General features: G+C 41.9%; 1 long non-coding RNA gene across 2 annotated transcripts; it reads left to right on the top strand.

The window, feature by feature from the left end:
* The first annotated feature begins 738 nt into the window (after positions 1-738).
* LOC124235828 (uncharacterized) lies at positions 739-10,690 on the top strand. Of its 2 annotated transcripts, none has more exons than XR_006887576.1 (3): positions 739-974; positions 5,888-6,263; positions 8,752-10,690. It is a non-coding gene; the product is annotated as an uncharacterized LOC124235828 (long non-coding RNA). The 2 variants fall into 2 exon arrangements; XR_006887577.1 differs by lacking the exon at positions 739-974 and adding an exon at positions 4,390-5,725.
* The last annotated feature ends 11,678 nt before the right edge of the window (positions 10,691-22,368 follow it).

The following is a 22,368-nucleotide window of genomic DNA, read 5'->3' as shown; positions in this document are numbered from 1 at the left end:
AAAAGTCCTTACAATCTCCATTACTTAATTGCTAAATGTAATACTGTAATCTGTTTACATGTGTTGTTAATTCCGCTCTTAGAAAAATGCCTGGCATCGAGCAGATCCTCCTCCTCTGCCTCCTGTTAATCCTGAGTTCCATCCAGAGCCCTCAGTCCTGAACCCAGAGGGAAGAAAATCTTCACCTTCTACTTATTTTCCAAACTTCTCTGCTGAAAAATGCCCTGTCTGCGTCTCTGTAACGTAAGGATTTCTTCAGGGACTTTCTCTGCTTCCTGGTGTCTGGCTGGGGAAAGACAATTTCTTTCCTGGACCCAGAACCATGGGGAATTTTCAGCACAGGCCCAATTTCAGATACTATGATTAAGAACATAAATGTGGAGTTACTTTCCCACTCACTAGCTGTGTGATTTTGGACCAGTTACCGAACCTCTCAGAACCTCAGTCTTCACATCCGGAAGATGAAGATGCCAATTGCAGTGAGAATTAAATGAAGTAGTGTAAAGTGCTTAGCACAGTGATTTTAAGTGGAAGATATGGTAATTAGTATCATTTCCAGGGGGCACTTTCTGAAGGCCAACTCCAGTCAGGCCCCAAGCTGAGCCCTGGGTGCTGCATCCAAGAACCCACTGGAGGGCGGGGGAGCAAGCCTCTGCTCCCAGCTGCCTCGTGGGGACGCACACCTTGTCAGGGCTCCTCCTCAGCTGGCCTGCAGGTGGACATTGCCATCTAAGTTTCACAACGTGAAGTTGATCCAAACAGCCTTTCCTGGCAGCGGACTCCTTCAGGGTGTGAGCCGCCCGGTGTGACGTCTCTAATCACTGGCTTTGAAGATGAGGGTGGTGGCTCAGCTGCATGCAAGGACTCTACAGGGCCAGAAGGGCTTACATGCTTGCTTTAACGTTGAATTTGGTGTGGCCACTTTGTTCCTTCCACCTTCAGGTGCCAGTGAGGTGCTTCTCCAGGGCTGACAGGTACGTTGCGGTTCCAGGGTCGAGTGGGGCTGAAATTCAGCAGCTTCCTGCTCCACCGCTCGTGTACCCGCTGAGCTGGGCTGCACTAGGCAGGGTGGGGCTATTTCTGCAAGGGAAAGTTCCGGAGTAACAGGAATAGCAGGGTTGTGCCTGGGAGATGTTGGCTCATGTCACCGCCTTCCCCCTTTCTATTTCTCATTGATGATGGAAGTGTCCACGGTCTGACAGATGCCACAGGACTGGGGGGTCACTTGGGGCTAGTGCTGTTCCCCTTACCCCTTCAGCTGTTTTTGTCTTCCTTTATCGTTAGCACAGTCTCCTCCTGGGGTGGGACTGACAGTGGGAAGGCAGCCCAGAAATTTCGTTCAGTCTGTGTGGACACCTATTATGTGTCCACAGCAGTAATGCCTTTCATTGGAGGCTGCCTCATTCTCTGCCTCCATCTCCACTCCTCCACCAGTCGTACATGTCTCCTCTGGAATGGGCACATTGTTTCTCAAGCTTGTTGCTTGCAATCAGCCCCAGGCTTAGAGTAGGCGTAGCGTTGGGAAGGGTAACACGTGAGTCAGCAGAGCCTGTGAGCAGCCTGTAAACTGAGCTGCTGCCCTCAGGGTTTCCAAGAGTGTATCGGAGCAGCTACCAGGAGTTCTGTCAAATTGGGAGGAGCGCGCCAACACCTGTTTCAAATTAAGTACATGCTCTGTGCTGGGTCTTTCCCATGTTCTCCATTGGTGCCATAGAAATCTCTTTTTTTACCCTTAAACAACTTCAAAAATATTTTTAATATAAAAGCATAGCTTTCCTTAAAATTCTGACAATTTTATAAAGACGTGATTAATATTTATTGACTACCTATGCTTGCCAGCTATTTTATACACGCTGTTTCATTCAATTCTCGCGACTCCAGGTGAGGTAGTTTATTACCCTCAGTTTACAGATGAAGAAATGGAAGGGAAAATAAGTAAGCTGCCCAAAGTCCACAGTTGGAAATTGAGGTACAGAAAAGTCAAGTAATGTGCCCAAGGTCACATAGATCTTAAATGCTATCATGGAGCCTTGAACCCAGGTCTTGTGATTTCAGAGAGAATATTTTTGTTATAGCACCATGACCAACCTCTCATTTCTGTCCCATAAGTCACTTAATCTTGCCTGGTCATCTACCAGAATGAACCTAAGACTTATCCTTTCTTCTCTATTCACCCTTACAAGTTCAACAAGCGCTGGTTGACTGGCTCTATGGACCAGCTGGGCACTGGGTCACCACCTCCCAGGACCCCCTCATGCAGGCCCCTTCCCTTGTTCCTCCTTTACCTCTTACTTCCCCTGTAATTATTTGATCAATATCTATTTTCCCCTAGAGCATAAACTCCACCCATTGTGTATGACACATTGCAGGTGGTCAGGAATTCTTTGTCAGATGAATGAATGAATGAGTAAATGAAATCCTCTACCTGACACTCATGTCCCATACTCTTTTGGTTTTGCCCTGCCTACTTTTATCTGCTGCTACATTTCAACTGGAACCTTCTGCTCTCACCAGCCGGGTCTTTTTCCCTACTAACGTGCTCCTTGTTCTCGCCATTATCTGTTTCTCTTACATTGGTAGCCCTGCTTGAGATATCCTCACTCTGTTCTGCAAACATAAATATATTTTCCCCACCAGTGCTCATTACCTCTCCAGCCCTCCCATAGAGTCTTCTTTCAGCATGCAGGCCATCACAGACCACTAGCTCCCCCCCGCCATTTTTTTTTTATAGCTAGCCATCTTTATTTGCCTCCCCAAGTAAGGTAACAATCTCCTTGATTAAGAACCTGTAGTGTTAGTTTTGTGTATTCCTCTCCAGCCCACGCAGTGAATGGTAATAACAAGCAAGTGATAAACGATCATTGAATGAGCTTTGCTGGTTCTGTCACTCAGCAACTGGGGGACTGGGTCAGACTGTGTAATGTCTCCAAGGACACACGCCCAACTATAAAAGCTTGCAAGGTTGTTTTGACAGTTAAATGAGATGACCTATGTAGAGAGCTTACCACCTTGACTGCATTTGTTACGTACTCCATAGATGTTAGTCAGGATAGACCAGGTTACACTGAAAAAACAAACAAGCCTAAAATCTCAGTGACTTAACCTAATGAAGGTTTGTATCTTGTCCATGCTGCGTGTCCCAAATGGGTTGTTTTTGTTCATCAGTCACTCAGGGACCAGGTTGACAGATGTCCATCTTGACATGTGCTTCCATGATCACATTGGAAGGGGGAAAAGAATGTAGTGACTTATGCATTGATTCTTAAAGCTTATGCCTGAAAATGACATGTCAATTCTGCTCACATTTCGTTGGCCCAAGCAAATCACATGGTCATGCCTAACTTCAAGCGGGGAATGAGTGCAATCCTGTCCTAAGTGTGGGCTGGTTCCCTTATTTGTAAAGAGGTAACGATAATGATCTACCTATGTTATAGGGTTGCCACGAGAATCGAATAAGTGAATCCATATTAAGTGCTTATGACTGTGCCTGGCACACAGCTAAGTGCTTGTTAAATATTAGCTGTTAATATTCTGTCTATGGGATGAGCCATTTGACATATGCAATTGTGAGAACCCATTTACCCATTCCATAAAATTTGACTGAGGGTCTCCTAAGTATTAGACCATGTGCTAGGTGGTGAGGATTATGGAAATGGATGACGCAGGGGCCACTGTAAAGTCAGGATAAGTTGGAACCTGTTTCACTTCTGATTCAAAATCTTGACACACGCTAAGATGTACCACAGAGGATTCTGAAATCTCACAGAGAACTTAGTTTCTGCCTACCAGTTGGGCTTATACTATGTCACTAACATATTTAAGGTATCGTCAAGTTTAATGGCACTTGTGAGATTCATTTATTCTATGTTTTGAATTAGCCAGATATTTGTCCCACGTTTTACCCAATGTCTGCACTTTTCTTGTTTGCCTTTCCTTGTGGCATCCTAACAGTAACAATAAAGCTCACTGGTTATATGGTTGAGAGACCTGAAGACTGTATTTCCATGTCCCCAGGAAGTCATCAGGCCAGGAACTACTCTTTCTTGGAGGAAAGTGACTCATAACCACTAGAGGGCAGTAGCAACTCACTGATGCAATAGGACACTCATACCATGATCCAATGGGGTTTATCCCTGGGATGCAAGGATAGTTCACATTTGCAAATCAGTTAAATGTGATACGCCACATTACACAGAATACGCAGAATGAAGGATAAAATCATTTGGCTATCCCAATAGCAGAAAACACATTTGACAAAATTCAACGTCTTTTCCTGATAAAAACTCTCAACAAATTAGGTATAGAAGGAATGTACTTCAACATAATAAAGGTCATGTTTGATAAGCTCACAGCTAACATCACACTCAATGGTGAAGAGGTAACAGCTTTTCCTCTAAGATCAAAGGTGCACCCTTTCAGCACTCCTATTCATCATAGTATTTGAAGTCCTTGCCAGAGCAATCAGGCAAGAAAAAGAAATAAGGCATTCAAATCGGAAAGGAAGAAGTAAAATTTCTCTTGCTATCGGAAGCCATGTTGTCTGAGGTCAAACCTTTACAGGACAGCCTGCATCTGGTGACTGAGCAAAGCAGGAGTATAAAAGCTTGGCCACTTTGACTTGACGTGGGCAATTACGACCAGCAATATTTGCTCTAGACCCCCTCATTGGGTTAGCTAAGGTTTTATAGGGGCTGCACTTCAGTTTGACTTCTCTCCCCAATCCTACTCCCTCCCTTTGAATCCCTTTATTGGGACTCAACAATATTTTGTACCTCAAACTCCACGTTGGGTGTCTGCTTCTGAAGAACCCAACTAGTGACATTTTGCCTCCCATCTTTATACTAGTTGTATTACAATTCCAGGTCTAACCACCATTTCAAGAAAAATTAGCTTAGCAAATTCAAAATAATTGAAGATGTACGGTGAATAAAAGTAAGTGTAGTGACCTTCTTGGCTTGTTGCTCCTGCCCTTCCTTACGCCTGCCAACTATGCCACTAACTTGGCCCCAGTTAGGATTCTGGGCTCAACCCTCCCTTAAGCAAGTCCTTGTTCTCCAGATCTAAGTAATGAGGTCCTCACATTCATTTATGACTAAGCCCCCACCTTGTGTCTTATTTCCAGTAACTACTCTGTCTTGTGCCCCATATGGTTGTTTACCCCATGTGGTTCTGGGCTGCTGTGTTGCATTCCTGGAGCACAGAGATGAAAGCACCTGTTCTCTTCTAGTTCTCCTTACATTCGTACATAATTTCCCATAATGTGATACTCTGTTTTCACATAAAACATGGCAACATGGAGGTGGTTCTACTTTTCCGCTGCATGGACTTTTCTTTCCTCCCTTGTTTAGTCTCCCCTGTCTTCTCCTTCTCCGCCCCCTCCTCCTCCTTTTATTTTCTTCCTCCTCCTCTTCCCTCTTCTCTTCCAGCAATTATTGACTCCTTCTTCATGTCAGGAGAACATGCTTAGACAGAAATGAAAGGCCTGGTCCCTTCTCTCAGGGAGCTCCCCGTCCATGGGGGGAATTCAGGGAAGTAATCCTGTGGTCTCCACGTGAGCACGCAGCACTGTGTTCGCATGGGCTGGAAGCTCCCTGGGAGCAGCCGTGCAGCTTCCGGAGGGGTCGAGGCCTGGCTGGGTGCTGACAACCGGGAGGAATGTGGTGATGTTTGCTTCTGGATTCCTTTCTACATTTGTGCTTGAAGTTTTGGGAAGTCTAACCTTCAGGTAGGTGACATGCAAATGTAATTTACTTATCTTTTTTTTTTTTTAAATAAATGTTGCTGTTGTGTTTGAAGGGTATTTTAAAACAGTTATTTCGATGTGAAATTTTCATCTGAAATCTTATCCCTGCACTGTTAATTTGCCTTATAAACCATTTCATTCCAGGTGGCAGAAAATCCAACTTCATCTTGGGTCTGAACGACCTCACCTCAAAAATCCCAGGAAGAGATGTGTTAATCAAAGAAGTCCAGTAGTACATCGAGTGTCTCCGAATTTCCTTGTGGCTTTTAAGTATATACATGCATATTTCTTCATCACACATGAAACTCTGCATTTTGAAAGAGTAATGATATGTCTGAGTCAGAGCACAGTTCATCAAAAGTTGCCATTCTTCAAACCTGAGATTTAACAGCTTGGGGCATATTCTGAGGATGCTTAGTGCCAGCATCCTTTCCTCCCTCTAAATATTTTCGTGTTCTCCACCCTCCAGGCTATGGTTGCTGGATACTGCCCTGCCGTTCCCAGAAACCTCCAGATCATGGTAATGTCAGACATTTAGCTTAATTTCTCCATTTTTCAGGGGAAATAAGAAAAACCAGTATACTGATTGCTAACCTGTCCCAAGTTTTTTACAAATGTCTGATACAGTAACATTTGAATGATTGATTCCTCTATAATGTATATTTAAATCACTTTTAAAGCCATACTATTATTTATTTATCATTTTCATCAATTTTGTTGACACAAACTATCTCTTTACTGTTTCGAGTTAAGTAGAATTTATAAGTAGAAATAACATAAATTTTATCACAGTGTAACGTCCTAGAATTAACTAGCATTCATACTCAAGATCATCAATGGACAAAAATCTAAACAGTAGACAGAATCTGAAAAACTAGTTCTAGCTGACTTGGAAGAGGCCATGAATAATTTAGATTTGCTCAAAATTTTACATCCCTCACTCCTCACTTACATGAAAACCAAAGCAGGTTAGTATTAGTTTTTGAAAAATAATACATCATTTAAAGTAGAATCAGTCAGTCCCTCAGAAATCATGGAGCACTGTATATTCATCTTGATTAATTCTAAGGCAATCCCTCTAGTTATTGGCATTACCCATAAACGAGAATCTTTCCCATCCTGAAACCTACACAGAGAAATGGATGGAACTCGGTCAGCACCTGGCCAGCACATGGGTCACTTCTCAACCTGCAACAGAATGATGCTCTGAAACAACCTTCTTGCTCAAACCAGCAGCTAGAGTGCTCTTCACAGCCAGACCACCAGGCACAGTCCTGCCTGCCTTATAGACACATTGGTGTCAAAGCACCGGCCTAATGGGTTGGCTTAGACAATCTCACAACTGTCCAACTCCTGTCCACATATTCAGGGAAAGCCTGAAGGATGAAGAGATGTCCTCAAAAACACCATGTGCCCAAAGGTCCTGATGATCTGGAGTGCCTTGTTCAAGAGATCCCCCCCAGGTGTCTCCACAGAGAAGCCTATCTTCCAGAAATGCATCAAGACCCTATAAATGACCCTCCAGGGGAACATTCGTCCTTATTAGTTTTGCCTAGTCACAAACACATATCCAAATCCCTGAGAAATTATGCTGTTTTCCCACAAAGCCAAAACAAATCAAATACTCATCACATCCTCCGTTAATGTATTTGACATAAACTGCATTTACGTGGAACTAGGATGTGATCACATAGCTGTTTGATAGCAGCTGTTTGTGCACACTGCTCACTTATGCTCTGGGTTTATTACTGATATTATTCTGTACAAAAAAAATGAATCTTCCCATGTTGAGAAATTAACTTGGTCTTAATGGAGAAAGTCTAGAGGTCACAAAAATGGTACAATTAATTCAGCACTTCTGTCTCCAAGTGACTGTATTGCAACAAATTATGAAGTGTAATTATGGTTATAGAACATCGGAGCATTTGGCAAATTCAGTTAATTCTGCTGAGACAAATCATTCGGAATTGGCTTTGGCCTTAGATTGAATTATTTGCATTTGCATTTGGGGCTTTGCCATCACATCTACACATGTGAGGAGGCTTGAGGGGCAGGATTTTGGTGAGAGTGCCAAATCCAAGAAGGAAGGAAAGGAGAATGGCCATGGATGTAGGCTTGGATTCTTGAACTCACTTGAAAAATCACTTCCTTGGAGAGAACTCTGCAAAGGCCCAGGATACTGCATCTCTGCTGCAGTTTATAACTCAGATTAGCATGTGTGGTTGCTTTGAGGATTAGCAGTGAATAAAATGAAACATTGATGCACAAGCAACCCCACGTTGGGTGAAGAATGGGGGGTCTAAGAGGACCTGTCTTGCTCCCTGCATCTCTGGTTAGAAGTTGACTTGTCTTCTTTCTCTGTCATCTGCTGCGGGGTAGAGCTGACTGTGGAAATCACAGGACAGAATTGACTGCACCAGATAAAATACCTAGAGGAAGGACACTCAGGGCTTCCTGGAAGTGCGTCAATCAATAGATCTGTCTCCTTGCTGTGGGGAGGAAAACCACCAAATGCATGCTGGGAGGAATTAGAGAGTGCAGTGGGGACACATTATTCCCTTTTCTCTTTCTTCCATTTTCCTCCCTTGTCCTCTGTCTCTCTCTCTTCTTTCTTCCTTTCCTTCCTGAACAAATGATGGGGACAATCTAATCAAAGATAAAGAGGAGGAAAGAAATATTTTCAGAACGGGGCCAGTCAGGCAACATGTTTGGCTGGAACAAAAGAATGGGGTTGGGAGTAGGAAAATAATTTGGGTATATACACATAGAGATGACATTGACAGTTGGGTTACTTTAGTCTTAAAGGATAGTAGTGAGCCTGGTAAATTCTTGAGCAGGAAAGTGATGTGATAAAAACGCTGTTGAGAAGGATGCTTCAGTACTGACTGGAGCTAACTGTGGCATAAGCCACTATTTCTTTACCAGGGCACATAGCCACCCATCTGTCTCAGTTCCAGTTTACAGAATCTGCGTGTATCCCAATTAACTAAAGAATTGCTTGTTGGCAGCTGGAATTCACTCTGGAAGACTTGAAGGTGCTTCTACAAGATACACGTGGCCATTTCCTGTCTGTAACAGGCTTAACGTGTCTCTCCAGAAGACCCAGGCCCTCCTTCAGGGCTCGGCTGGAGCGCTTCCTCCTCTGGAAAGTCTCCCCTGCCCTGCTCCGTTAAGGTGATTTCCTCAGTCATTGTTTGTACCACACAACTCGTTTCATCGGCCCACACTGGATCCCGTCCTCGCAGTCCCCATATTCCTCCACTCCTGTTGCCCCTTGGAGGCAGGAGCTGAGACTTTAACTCTTCAATCAATGGCCCCAACATAGTGCAGTGCACAGCACATGACTATGGACTAGCTGAGCCTCCATAACCCTGGGCAATCCTCTGGGATGTGAAGATATCATTCCATAACATTATTGGAAAACACCATTTTTCATATGTGCTTTCAAATATGTCTTGTCCTGAGAAGAGGCCAGCCTGTAAAAGGTCAGATTCAAAGGGACTGGATTAGGGAGTTTGCAGCTCTGACATACCGTGATCTAAGTGCTAAGCAACCTGGAAGGAGCAGGAAGGAGAGTCAACGAGGCTGTTATCTAGGGGAGTGAAGAGGTTGGAGGAAACCTGATACTCCAACTCTCCCTAACTCACCCACGTGGCCCAATCTAACTAAGCACTCTTAATATCAGAACCTTTAAACAAAACAAAACCAAAATAAGGCCCCTTTGTTGGTGCAAATAATAAAGAAAGAAGCAAAGACATCAATCTACACTCTCCCTAATCTCCCTGGATCTTGTCCAGGGTGGATGTGGCTGTTGACAGACATGATGGTGATGACCTCTCGGGTTGGGTCTTCCCAGTTCCTGGACTCTCCACCTCCAGAGACTTCAGCACATCTTCCCATCAAGCAGAATGCAGGGTGCAGGGTGCAGGGGTGCCACTATGGGGCAAGGGCTCATTTCTCTTACAGTGTTTTTCTTCCCTGGGTAGTTACTCCAGAAGCTGGTACTCATTTCTCATCGGCAGATACATACCTAAGGCTCACTTAGTAGAAGCAGGGGTCTAAATCTCATTGGCTCGACTGCTTTATCTTCCTTAGTAAGTCTGACAAAACACTGGAACTAAAATAATCTTGTGCAAGTACCTAATGCCCAGTATAACGCTGATATTTTGCTTGTTGTTCACAATACTTGACCCACATAAACAAAACAATCCCTTGTCCTCTTTCTTTATCTACTAAGGCATAATGATAATCACAAACAATATTTTAACAAATTCCTTTTACACTTTGATAAGAAGGAAATCAGAGAGGAGACCTGTTTTTGAATTGGTCAGTCCCAGGGACTTCAGATGTGGCGTGAGTAGGAGAAGGAGATTTTTGGGCGTCTGGAATAGCACGAGCAGAGGGGTGAATAAAGGGCTGTCACAGGAAACAGGATAGAGTCTATTATTTGGCTGGTTGGCTGTGTAGGACATAAAGCTGGAAAGGCAGGCTGGGGTCATATTGTATGAACTGGGTGGGCAGTGAGTGATCCATTGGATGACACAATTGGTTCTATGACTTAGAGAGGTTAATTTGATGGCGGTATGTAGACCCACGTAATCTATTACCGTCTCAACTCCAACAACAGAATGCTGCGCCCTGGTGGAGAAGTTTTTATAAATTTGTAGATAGCACTAAAAATGCATTGTCTTCCATCTCAGCAGGTGGGTCATTCTAGCTTAGCAGTCCTTCTGTGTGCCATCAGTCTGTCCCTCATCTGTTCCCAATAGGAAACTGTTTCTCCTTTAAAAACTGTTTCCTTATGGCCCTTGGAAATTTCTTATTTAGTAGGTCTGATTAAAACCATTACTATAAGCAGTGGGAAAACATTAAAAAAATCATAAGCAAAGGAACGCCTTTAATTTGCATTTGAGAATGTTCACTTAAGGTGCAGAGTGAGGAAAGGATTGGGAGTAAGGGTGGGGGCAATACTTGAGGCAGGAAGAGGTCGGGGAGGGAAGGCGGGGGTCTAGAGTCATGCATGGCCAAAGAGATGAAGGGGAGAGAATAAATGCAAGAAGTGTCTAGAAGATGAAATTCACAAGACTTGGATTACGGGTTGGTGTGAAGGTTGGGAGAGCAGGAGCCATTCCCCAGGATTCTGACTTGAGTGACTGGTGGATGGGCCATACAATATGGAACCTAAGATGAAGAGCAGTTTGGGAGAAAGATGATGAATTATTTCAGGAATATTTAGAAAGACAGAATTGTCTTCAGACTCTATTTATATAAACATTTTTTTAAAAATCCTTAATTTTGAGGACAATCTGCTACAGTTGCCAAAGCTGTTCTTAATATGAAAATTGCTTGTTTCATTGAGTTGTCTTTGCTTAGAAAATTCTTGTGATGGAAGTGTTCCATCTCAATGGTTCTTCCCCAAAGTGGGCATGCCTGAGCATTGTTATTTTAAAGACCTCTAAACATACCTCCTCAACTCTGAAGACTTCTGAATTGATTTGGAAAGTTTGTCCCTATGTCTCACACATATTTATGTGTGTTACCGCCTTCCACAAGTAAAATACACCTTATCTTGGTGTAGATGCTTCATTTCTGACTCTGGTGCTGCTTAATGGTTTGACTCCACTGAATTGCATGTTCTATTTATATCATGAAACTAGAGGGAACATATAGGCCCATGTACTTCTTTCTTCTTAAAGCTGGAACATAAGACAGTAGCTCCCCCATTCCTGCCTTAGCCAAAGGTAGGGCTCCACTTCCTTATCTGCCTACGTTACCTTGTGAGAGCCTGGCATTCCATGGGTTATGTTGACTGGAGGACAAGGTGACTGTATTTCAAAAGCAGAACCAGGCCTGCTGCTTTTTTTCACTGCCCAGGTACACATGACTCCCTTGGGTCCTGCTCCTGTGGGATCATGCTGGAGGCTGGCTAGCAGGATGCATGCAGTTACCTGGGAGAATAAAATTACAACCTGCTCTGGGGCTCAGAGACATCACTGGACATCTGGGACTATGGCTTTCAAGATCTGGGTCTTTGGTTGAAATTAGGAAATGCCACTTTGGCCTCATGCCCAACTTATGTTCTCTACTCCAATTTTGACCAGAAAGCCCTGCATTGGGAGATTACGGGTACTGATTAGTAAAATCAGTACTTGCTTCCGTTTCAAGTAGTGTCCTTCTGCATGTGCTCCACAGTCAGGAAGGACATGCAATTGGGCATCTGGAACCCCAACAACCTGAATGTGTGTGACAGTCTTGGAAAGAGCAAAATGAAGTGGGATTATGGTATCCTGGTCAGTATTGCTCACACTCTCTCAACTTTGTGGGTATTTCTACTTAACCCCTGGCTCTAAATCCAGCCTCATGTTATGCTCTGTTCAAGGGATTGGATTTCTTGTGCTTGAATAACGTAATTTGCCACACCTGGGTCTATGATTTCCTTGATGCTTCTTGTTGCTCTCCCGCTGCCTGCTAAAGTTTGGGCCTCACCCGTAGTTGGACTGGCACCTGAGTTCTGGACTCTGCCTTGGCCTCAGTTTACAGCACTCACTCCTTTGGATGGACCCTAGTTTCAGGTGATTCTTTCTGGATATACATACCCCTGCCTGCAGCAGGATGAACCACCCTTGGATTTGCTCTTGTGATTGTTACATGGGCAGCCCCCAGCCTGCAGCATCGCCGCCCCTGCTGCCAGGGATTTTCCTAGACCCTTCATTTGGGTCCTGCTTATGACAGATAAGCCTAGCTTGTGGCTACCAAAGGGTGACCCACAGACTGCTCCATTCTGTAGCCTGTGGAAGGGGACACCCTGGTCCTGAGGAAAAAGGCATTGGATTGATTTTCTTGATTTTACATGATAGCATAAAGAAACTTCGAACTGGCATAAGAAAGAATTTCCAGTCACCAGTTGTTCAGGCATCAAATGTTTACTAAACACAGACTTTTTGTTAACTATCATATATGGTGTGAAATGAGGCTAGGAGCTCCCAAAGGAGTAGGGAAGACTTTCCATACAGCCTGACAGGTTCTTTGATAGGACTAAGGCAGAGGCTTGTGAAGCAAGGGGTACCTTACCCAGACTCAGAGTTGGAGGGCACGGTGTTGGTTAAAACTGAGTTATGAAGAGATGAGTAAGAGCTAGGTGGGTGAAGAGAGGAAAGAGGGGATGTCAGACAGAGGGGACAGCATAAGCAAAGCAATGGAGGTGAGTTTGAAAGCAAAGTGGATAAGTGAGGGAAGATGTGAGATGTTTTGCCTTGGACATCTTTAAGAAGAGGGTACATCTCAATTGCCCGGTAGAACAGGTGATGCCCGAAGCCAGGGCAAGCCTCATATAATTTCACAAGGTTGCTCTAGACCTAAGGAGTATGCTGAGCACTTTTTCCGCCTGACGTGTAAATTTTCAAAGCACCTTGGGCTTCTCAGAAAGTTAGATGACAAATCCAAACACATCAACCACTTGGTAGTGCCTTCAGCATCTTTGGTGCGCACTGAATTTCCCTCAGTGAAAGCAAAACTCCACCTGCTTTCTGCTACTTCTCTCCTAAAAGGATGGGCTCTGTAAATAAATGCTCTGGTTGCATCCTTCATTTGTACAGAGGCACGAAACACATTATGTTCCCTGTCTGCCATTTCCTAGTGAAGAGACAACTTTCCTCCTTCCCCGCTCTGTATTAGAGCTCTTTAATTAGAACAAGCTTTGTCTAGCAAGCTTAGAATTCCTTCTTTTCTGCTCCTCTTCTCCAGCTACACCTCTCTTGGCTTCTGAAAGCAAGGACGGGTCACTTGCTTTCTCCTGAACATTTGGATGAAATGTTCTGACAAATACACATATGTGTGTACACAAAGGGATGAAAGCCCATTTTTAATCGGAAGTGTTTTGTTTTCCTTGGGTTTTTAACTTTAAATGGAGCTCACGCTCCCCCTCTTAGGTTAGTCTTCCAGGCTGCTTTATTTCTCCATGTCCGTGCTTTCATGGTGTAGTATAATAGCTTTTGTTTCAGAAGTACAGGGCAAGAGGACCCCAAATACCAGAAGTCAATATTATATCCATAACGGTAGATTTGGATGGCAAAGCAGAGGTTAGGGGAAGGTGAGAGTGAGTGTTTTCCATTGGTGAGCCTGAGTCCTTCTAGCAACATGGGCACAATGGGCACCATTCTGAGCACAGAGCACGCTCCGGGTGGAGGCACCGACATTCTCATTCACATCCCACACAATGGGCCCTGCGCTACAACCTTGCCCAACACGATGGCACCCGCTTCTCTGGGTGATTGTTACAGAACAAAAAGACCTTTGTCTCCTGTGTATCCACTGAGCCTTGTGTATTAATATTTCTCTTTGTTTAATAAAAATTAAATTTTGTTTTCCCATTCTTTTCTTTACTCCTCTTTCCAAAGTGAATGGACTAAAGTGAATTTCAGCCTTGGTTCCAGAATCAGAAAATCCAAGGGAGAACTTGAAATAGTTGGTAAGAAAAGAGTGGAGGGAGGCAATAAATTAAGAAGCTCTCAGTTGCTGTGTCTCTTTAATCATATTATTAGTGAAGTGGGAAAAATGTAGGCGAGGTGGTCGTCTCAGGCTTGGAACCCACAAAGAGTGATGACCACTAAGATTTGTGCTTCTGGGTTAACACTAATGAATTGTTAATGGCTCAGGGCAGGGCCCAGCTGGAAGAGTTGCTCCTCTACTGAAGAACCGCAGCCCCCAAATCCTCACTCTCCCCTCCAGATACTCCACTGCCGTGGAGACAAATTCAGGTCTGTGTAAGCATTAGTGTTTGCGAAAATTCCAACGCCTCCAGCTTATTTAAATTTACTATTTCAAATTTTAATTGCTTATTTAAAATTTTGCACTCACTTATAATCTGTTTCCTTTTCGTTTGCATTCAGTCAGGCAGCAGAACAAACCCCCTGCTATGTTTTGAAACTAGTTTTTTTTCTGGAAGTTGACTCATTTGGGGTAGTTCTTGGTTCATTGGCCACAGCCGATCTATGGCTGCGTAACTAGCATCAGGAAAACACTCTATCTGTAGCCAAGCATTGCAACAAGACCTTGGGAACTAGTCTAACTAATATTATGGTTCTTCTGGATTTTGATGACATAGTTTTATCTCCTATTATTAAAGTCAATTAGTGGATCAGTTCAATAGAAAAATAAGGCCACTGGTGGTTCCCCCATCTTTCAAGCCCCAGCTCCTCTCCTCCCTCTTCTAAGGAAACTTCTTAACTTATTCAGCCCATGGTGTGCTGATACCTTATTGAGGATTCTACTCATAGGGAGTAAAAAGATGGCAACCGTTATCCCCCAAAGTGAAGAAACACAAATGAGTAATAAGAAAAAAGGAATTAAAGACTGTTTAGTCAGTACCAGAATTCCCCATTCTCCTCATTGCCCCAAAGAGATTTTGCCAAAGCCTCAGATCTGTATTGACAAAGCTCTTTTAAATTCAATCTGATTAATTCTGGTCATAGATAGGCCAACTTGGCCTAGTGTAGCTGATCAAATGGGAGATAACGAAACAACTTTTAAAGATTAACTTGTTCCAGTTCCATCCAGGGTCCTGGGTTATTTTGGGGACCATTCTCAAGTTTAAGATAGCATCCCCAGCACTCAAGAGCCTGTAATTTCCTCCTTGATGCTTTACTGGGAAGTGGGAAGTTATGTGCTCAGCTTTAAATGTAGCCACGATTAAGCGAGAGATTATTATGGCTTTCACCTCAATTATCTTTAAAAAAAGAAAAAGGATAATTTATTAAAATAGATAGTCACAGCAACTATATATAGTGTATCATAACAGGCTTCCTTCCCGGGCTTAAAGAAGGAACATAGTAAAGAGGGGACATCTGGAGTCAGACTGTCTGGGTTTGAACCCCAGCTCTCTCTCTCAGTAGCCGTGTGACTTTAGGCAAGTTAGTTATCATTGCAGGGTCTTACTTTTCCTGTCTGTAAAATGGGGATAATGATATGTCTACTTAAGGGGTAGTTGTGGGGTCAAATGTGAAGCATGTAGAAGAGTGACTGGCACCAAGAAGCCTCAATATACTCTAACAGCTCCTAATGCAGATCAGATAGACGTCAAAAGGCCCTGAATGAATCTTCTCTGGTGTTTTTTTTGTGGTTGATGGTTTTCCTTCACTCAGATCACGATTAGCTACATAAAGACTCAGACTGCTTGCTTTTATAGCCTTCCTTGTGGCCAGGAAAGCTGGCTGTGCCCTCTTAGGTCCTTGCTCTGCATCCCATCTGGACCATTCTAGTCCACCGGTACCTGCACTGCTTATTCCCATGACCACGTTTTCCAAACGGAGGAGAATTTCTCAGTCACTTTACTAACAAGCTGCCTTTCTCATTCCTAGTCAGTACATTCTTTTAATAACAAAGCTTATGTTTGCATGTTAAACATTTCACTGCAGTCTTTAATCACAGACTTGGCTTAGAAATAAAAATAAGTCAAATCAGATATCTGGCATCACAATAATTTATAAGTGCTTTTATTATGATGATTTTTTTAGCTAATGCAAGTAGTTTCTTTTATTGAATCAGTTTGAATATGGGGATTCTAGCCAAAGATGGACTTCCTGCCCATTCTCCCCTCAAAGGGAATGTATAATATTAATCTAAAAAAACTGGATTTGAATGCATATTTATAAGATATATAAAAGGCTACCCATTAATTTTAATGAAACATCAAAGCAAAACATGAAATGTAGCAAAGACTTTATATATAAGCAAAGGACAAGTACATTTGGGTGGTGGGAGTGCGAGAGAGCAATAGAACAAATCTGAGAGAGGTGGACGCGAGTCTGTGGGTGAGACTGGATTTGTGGGGCTCCCTAAGAAATGGGAAAGATGCGCTTGAAGGACAGGAGAAGAGAATAGTGTGCAAGGAGAGAATGTTCCAAGAAAATTCCCTGGACTGAAGGTTTAGAGATGTTCCAGCTCTTCGATGCACCTGATTCAGACTGTGACTATAGGTGATGTCACCAAAGTTAATCACCTGGAAATTCCTGATCATGACCTCCTCTTATTGCTACTATGAAAGAAGAATTAAAAAGGTCAGTATAGGTCTAAAGAAAAGGTTTCAGTCATTTATAGGGCCATTCCTAGAGATCCTGGTGGATCTGACTGTAACAGCACAGTGGCAAAGGACCTACCATTCTATGTAGCAGTTATACCTTTGACAAACTATTTATCCCTTTGAACTTCAGTTCCCTCATCTATAAGCTGGAAAAACAGCAGCAATTACCTCTCAGATTGTTGAGAGGATAGCTGCAGAGTTCATAGCTCAGTGTCTGAGATGTAGGAAGAGCTTAAAAAATATTCACCATCATCATCATCTTCATAATCTTCATCATCATCACAATTATCGTCAAACAGAACAACTGAACTATTGTGACTATCTCCATGACATCATGCACTGCATATCATTTATCATCAATCTATTCAATCTAGATTCCCTGACCCTCTCACCTGGTACTTTACCATTCCTATGCCCTGCCAAGTGAGAACACTCTGATGGTGGTAAACACGTCCACCTCAAATCTTTCAAAATACTTTTTTCTTTTAAAACCAATGAATTAGGCTTATATTTGAAACTAAAATATTGTCAGATAAATTCTGAAAAAACTTTAGGCACTGAGTGTTGGTCAAAAATGGACCTACGTGTCAGCTCTAGACAACGGAACCACCTTTTATCCGAGCAAGGTTGATTAGTTATGAGATATACATCATCTTGGCTTCCAAGTCCTAGAGGCTATCAAAGGTATCCCGATATTAAAGATATCACTATTTTAATGATCCCTGCTGAAGAGTATTAAAAAAAAAAAGCTGTGCTTTCAGACCTTAAGACTTATTGCTTGTATTTTCACAGCTTTCTTAAAGTAAAAAGGGGTGTTGTGGAAAATGATAAAATTTATCATTTATAGCGAAATATTAATGTAGCAGCAGGAGATTCGATGAGGCCATCTATCTATGAGCATTCAGACTTCAAAGGAAGCATAAACACGAAATTAATGGTTTGTCTAGTGTAAGAGACAAATAAATGCAAATGTGGGCTCATTAATATCAAGTGGATGACTTCTTGGTTTATGGGGTTTGGATTGATTTTGTCAAAGGCCAATAGATTTATTTTAAAAAGTCTTTGAAATTTAGCATCCATACACCCATTATTGAGAGAAATAAAACTCCCAGCACTCCCGGACGGCCTCTCTTCCTCCTCCTCCTTCCCCCCTTCCTAGATGTTGCTTTACTGAGATAAAGTTCTTACATTAGGACTTACTTTCACACTGAAATATGTCCCTTGTAGGAGCTGCTATAAACGTCAGCATTTTCCACAGCATTAGTTTATGGGCAGAGTGAATTTTAATGGCATCATAATCTCATGGCAATCAATTGCGGTGCTTGGAAAAAAAAAAGCTCAGGGGGTGTCCATTAAATGGGCTTTGCATCACTTTTAATGCTCCGAAATCTTGAAATCTCTCCCTGTCTTCCCTGCTTGTCTATAGACAAAATAGTTTTTCTTTTTTCCTCCCCTTTTTGGCTTAAGTAAAGTTAAACACGTTTATTTACCGTTTAATTTTCTGACACGGAGGAAAAAAAAAATCACTTTTTCTTTTTTACTTGAACAAAGTCGTAGGTCTATTGGCTCTGATACTACATGGGAAACCAAAGCAGGAGTTCTGGTGGGATTTTAGCTCTCTTTAGATTGTCAAGTGCCTCTGCTGTGGTCGAAATCTAGCTTTGTCGTTGTCAAGTTATCCTGAGTTGAGTGTCCAGATACTGTAAAGCAAACCCCTACACAGCAGCTCCTGCTTGTTGTGAGCTTATTATGCTCTATGTCTATTCCATTTCTACCTCCAGCTCCAACGTGATCTCCATATCTATTTCTATATATCACATACGTGAGTGTTAAGCACAGATAGCATATGGGTTATCATAATCACTTAAAGTGAGTTTTCCATTTCCATTCTCCCTTTTTTGTGTAGGTTTTCGTCTTCAAGAGATGACATGGATTTTTCAGGTTAACTGTATTCACATTTCTTAACCATTTTGCGATACTTTCTTACTTCAATATCCCTGACCCCTCCTGAGGATTTACGTGCATGACAAACTAATTTGGAAAAAGAAAGTGTTTAGGACTTGGTTCTGTAGTCAGTTTTCTACAAAACTTGAAAGTGAGGGAAATAACATTACCCTCGGAGAGTTAAACTGTAAAGTCAGCAGATGGTGAACAAAAACAAAGATACGCAAGGTAACCATCAAGAGGAGAGGGCTCTGAGGCCAGCAGAATTAACCACAACATGATACAGTGCATCCACCAATTGATGAGGAACAAATGTGTCAATTAGGTGGTCAGCTACAGAAGTGGAGATGGAAAACCACAGAAACAAATGTTAGTGTTCCCATTCTGGCACCATCCATGGGGAAAGGAATCATATAGCCAAAGGATCAAAGAGACAATTCCTACAGTGAAATGGCTGCATCGGGATACATGAGGTAGGGCCATTTGTAAAAGCCACCGTTTAAGATATCTTCTCATCTCCCAAACTCCTTCTTTGAGAATCCATCTCACCCATCTATAAGCATGGGGTCGGCCAGTGTTGACTGCACCGGGGTAAGGCCTCTGAGTGAAGTTCAGCTCTTTGGAATTTGGCTCCTGCAGATTTGGTTGGTGATTCTAGATAGCCTCAACTGACCCTTTGAATTGAAGACATAAAATTCAGTAGTCTTGATCAATTTGGTCATGAGTATGCTCAAGCAGAAAGAAAGAAAAAGATGAGAAAAGAACAAGGAATGAGAAATAGAGACACTGGGGGAGAGAGAGACGTGGTAGGACAGGGCTTGAGATCCCAAGGCTTTCTAGTTTCTGGTTCGTCCCTAGTGAAGCCAGGCTGTACTATCTGCCTTAGGAAGACCCTGATTCCTTACAACCAGTCCCCTGGCCTGAGGGAAGAGAGTGAGAGTTAGAGTGAGCTCTCACTCACTGCTTCACTCTCCAGCTGCTGCCACACACTGCGGTGTGAGAGTGTCCAGTTAAGTAATGCAAAGATAATATTATATGACTTTAATTAAATAAGAAATGTTGCTAGAAAGATGTTGCTAACAATGGAAGCATAAGCAAACAAGAAAATGCCTGAGCTGACCCTTCTGCTGCCTCGAATGAGTGCTTCATCAGTCACCATATGAGGTAAAAAGAATGAAAATCTATTCAAGTATGCAAGGAAGAGAAGCAAATACAAGTTCCAAATTCTAAAGACTATTGTAAATATGAATGACATCCACTATCATTAACAAAAACCTTTACCCATGTTATACATTGACCTTGAGATATTAACCAGAACTAAAAATTATCAAGGCACAAGATCCAGATATTTAGAGCATGAGGGAAAACTTCTATAATTTTTTTCCAAAAATGTCTAAAGTGGTTTTCAACAATGTTTAATGTTTGCAATATTTGATTCACTCTTTAAATGTTTTAAATTGAACTTAATAACAAAAATGATTAGAAGCGTCTTAAACTTCTTACTTAGGAGTAAATACAAAAAGCCAAATACTAATGGTAAAACACTTAATTCTTTCTGCCATGATAAAAAAAAGTTAACACAATATGGAGACAAACTAAAACATATTCCTTTCCTTTGTCAACAAATACTATGAGAAACACAGAAAACATTGCTGAAGATCTGACTAAACAAGTATTGGAGAAATCATGCAATGTGGGATATTTTCTATACTGTTGGGTGAAAATACAGATGTTTCATGCATGAATCAGCTGATGGTATTTGCAGCAGGAGACAGTATATAGATGTTTACAGCACTTATCAAAATAGCCCCGAATTGTAAATAACTCAAAAGAATAAGTAAATTGTAAAATATTTTCATATAGGAATATCATACAGCAATAAAAATGAATGAATGGAGCCAGCTCTGATGGCTTAGTGGTTAAAGTTCTGCACTTACTGCTTCTGCATCCTGGGTTCGCTTCCCAGTTACAGAACCCCATCACCCATCTGTCAGTTGCCATGCTGTGGCAGTGGCTCACATAGAAGAACTAGAAAGACTTACAACTACGTTATACAACCATGTACTGGGGCTTTGGGGAGGGGGCAAAAAAAAAAAAAAGAAGATTGGTAACAGATGTTAGCTCAGGGCGAATCTTTCCTTGCAAAAAAAAGGAACAACCCACAATATATTGGGAATTGATTTTTAATAAAGCGGTTAAAATAATTAAATGAAGAAAAGATAAATTTTCCAACAAATAGCACTGGAATTGGATATCCATATGCAGAAATATAAACCTAAACTCATAGCTTGCCCTATGTACAAGAATTAACTCAAATTAGATAATAGACCCAAAGAGAAAACCAAAAACTACACCGCTTCCACAAGAAAATATAAAAGAGACTCTTGGTGATCTTTGGCTAAGCAAAGGATTTTTAGATAGGACACAAAAAGTAGGAATCATAAAAGATTCCCCTCACCCCTGAGGTATTGATCCATTGGGACCACCTCCAGTGGAGAATGAGAGGCCCCATTTCCCTACAGGCTTGACAACAAAGTATACCCCCAAACTCTTTCTTTTTCCTCTGTGCCACTCTGGTAGGTGAGAAGGTAGCTCATTGTTGTCTTTCTTTGCATTTCTTTAATTTGAGAGATTGATTTCCTTTCATATGTTTAATACTTCTTTTCCAGTGAACCATCTGTTCCACTTCTGTGCTTACTTTTTTTTTGAGCTGTTTTTTCTTCTAATTTTTCTAGAACTTCTTTATATATTTGGGAAATTAGCTCTTTGAAATATGAATTATAAATATTTCTTTGAGTGTGTCAGGGATCTTTTTACTTATCTTATGAAAAACTATTTTATTTCATGTAATCAAATTATTAAACTTTCTCTGTACCTTCTGGATTTTGAGTCATAGTTAGAACAATCTTCTCCATTCCACATTTATAAAAGAATTTGATTATTATCTAGAGCTTTTATAGTCTCATTTTTTTGTATTCAAGTCTTTGGTCCATTTGAATTTATTCTAGCAGGACCCTCTCCTTTTGGAAGGGAATATTTGCTGAAGATTTCCAAGAGCTATGAGGCCTTCCACCCCTCCGTTGTTGCTGTTCTTTGTGGCATCTCTGAGACCTCCAGCACAGGCTTGCAGATCATCTCTGCCTTTGAGACCACCTACATGCAATTAAAATTTTCAGGTTTCTTCTGTCTCCTAGTTTTTCTAAAAATGTGTTTTATAAGTCCCTCCCCCCCCCCCCAATTCTCCTTGTTGCTTCTTTTGGCCTCTAGGAGAGGTGGGAAGGTTCAGAACTAAACCATTGCCACATTTGTATCATAAGCAAAACTTCTAAGAGCATGTCTAATAATTGCACCCATACAAAACATAAAAAGGAAAGATGATAGATAATATACATAGATGGATGCATAGATAGAGAGATAGATAGATTCTGCAATATACTCACTGGGAATAATGAAGTGAACAAAAAACGTTCACCCCCCCCATACTTGAGGGTGGAAATAGACAATACGCAACTAAATATGTAGCTTGATAATATATATTTAATTAAAAAAATCTCTTGCCATTTCATCCAATAGTCCCATTTCTAATCATTTGTCCTGGGGACAG

Source organism: Equus quagga, chromosome 1 (assembly GCF_021613505.1).
Source record: "Equus quagga isolate Etosha38 chromosome 1, UCLA_HA_Equagga_1.0, whole genome shotgun sequence".
Lineage (NCBI taxonomy): Eukaryota > Metazoa > Chordata > Mammalia > Perissodactyla > Equidae > Equus > Equus quagga.
The sequence above is the reverse complement of the archived record's forward strand: the minus strand, read 5'-3'. Positions and strand labels throughout refer to the sequence as shown.